The 1864-nt window shown below is 40.1% G+C and overlaps 1 protein-coding gene and 1 non-coding gene across 2 annotated transcripts in view; both read left to right on the forward strand.

Annotated features, from left to right (window-relative positions):
* Positions 1-1864, forward strand: part of Mrpl42 (mitochondrial ribosomal protein L42) — a 54556-nt gene that overhangs the window by 3804 nt on the left and 48888 nt on the right. The window lies entirely within an intron of this gene.
* On the forward strand, positions 841-947 carry LOC111817416. The gene has a single exon (XR_002821619.1). It is a non-coding gene; the product is annotated as a U6 spliceosomal RNA (small nuclear RNA).

Consider the following 1864-nt stretch of genomic DNA (forward strand, 5'->3'; position numbering starts at 1 on the left):
ATATATATCAAGATATCAAGATGTTTCCATTTCTCTACAAATGACTAAAGTTTATTCTTCTTTATGGCAGACTAGTACTCCACTGTGTGCAAATACCATGTTTTCTTTCTCTATTCATCTGCTGATGAACATATAGGCTGCTTCCAAGATTTGGTTATTAAGAGTTGTGCTGCTATAAACACGGGCATGCATGGATCACTGTAATATGATATCGATAACTCTTTCAGGAAGATACCTAGAAGGGGACTAGCTCAGTCAAATGGAATTCTAGTTTTAGTTTAGGTATTTTTGTTTTAAAAAATGTATTTGGTACAGGGTCTCAGTACACAGCTCGGACTGATAGTGATCCGTCTATTTTCAGCCTCCCCAGTGCTGGGATTACAAGAGTGCACCACCACACTCAGCACAGGGCTGACACAGCATGCATTATTGGGGATCAAGCTTGGGTCCTTGCGCTTGCCAGGCGCGTGCTTCAACTGCCGAGCTATCTCCCCAGCTCCCTTGGCACCATTTCTTGTGCCATTATGATTCTGTTCAGAAAGTTCTTACCTGCTGAGCATGGTGGCAAATGTCTATAATCACAGCACTCAAGAGGCCGAGGCAAGCGGATTACTGTGAATTGGAGGCCAGCCTGGGCTACAAAGTGATTCAAGGCCAGCCTGAACTGCATAGTGCAACCTTATCTGAAAAATACAAAAAACAAAAGAAAGGAAAAAGAACAAGCAAGTTCTTGCCTATACCTATGTCTTCAAGAGTTCAAGACCTATTTTATCTTCCAGCGGTTTGTTTCTGCTTTAACGTTTAGATCCTTAATCTTTTTTGATGTAAACTTAGCACATGGCGCTCGCTTTGGCAGCACATATACCAAAATTGGAACGATACAGAGAAGATTAGCACGGCCCCTGCGCAAGGATGACACGCAAATTCGTGAAGCATTCATATTTTTACAAATGAAGGACCATTGTGTATCTGTCTATAAAAAATAGTTGAGATAGATATCCAGCTATTTTCTCTTAATTCAATGAATAGAAAGATTTCTAATGGTGTTTGTGGACAGGATATCATGCCTGCATCTTGTACAATGAATAACCACTAAGACAACAATAGGCAATGTATTAATTATTGAAACCGTGCTATTAATCGGTTTTGAAACTATCTCATTACTATTTGTTTCTCAACAAAATTATTTGGTAGAACCAGGGATTGAACTCAGGCCCTTGTGCTTGCCAGGCATACATTTATTCTACTGAGCTATCTCCCCGACCCTGAGGTTGTGAATTTGAGTCCCAGTATAAAAATAAATGAATAAAATTGTGTAAGATGCAGGGAGAAAGTTTGATCCCTGGCACCTGTAAAATGGAAACAGTTGAATCTGCTGTTAGCTTTTTGTTTCTGGGACCTGTAAGCCCAGGGCTGGAGAAGCTGAAAAAAGGAGGATCACTACGAGTCTGATCTGTGTAGTAAGACCCTGTAGACCCTGTAGTAAATAGATTTTTTAAAAAATTATAACTGTGTTTGGCAGAGATCAGTTTGGTGGTATAGCACTCTCTTAGAGTGGTAACATTTTTAAAAAGTTTCTTTCAGATAACATAAAATATATTTTTCAGGCTGGACATGGTGGTGAATGTGTGTAATCCCAGAATTGAGGAGGCTGAGACAGGAGAATCACACTAGTTCAAAGTCAGACTAGGCTACATAGTGAGTTCAAGGCCAGCCTGAACTATATAGTAACCTCATTTTTTTTTTTTTTTGCGGAACCGGGGATTGAACTCAGACCCTCGCACTTGCCAGGGAAGCACTTATTCTACTGAGCTGTCTCTCCCCTGAACTACATAGTGAGATCTTGCCTTGAAATACTAAATAT

The sequence above is a fragment of the Octodon degus genome, unplaced genomic scaffold (genome assembly GCF_000260255.1).
Source record: "Octodon degus isolate 3935 unplaced genomic scaffold, OctDeg1.0 scaffold00004, whole genome shotgun sequence".
NCBI classification, from domain to species: Eukaryota; Metazoa; Chordata; class Mammalia; order Rodentia; family Octodontidae; genus Octodon; species Octodon degus.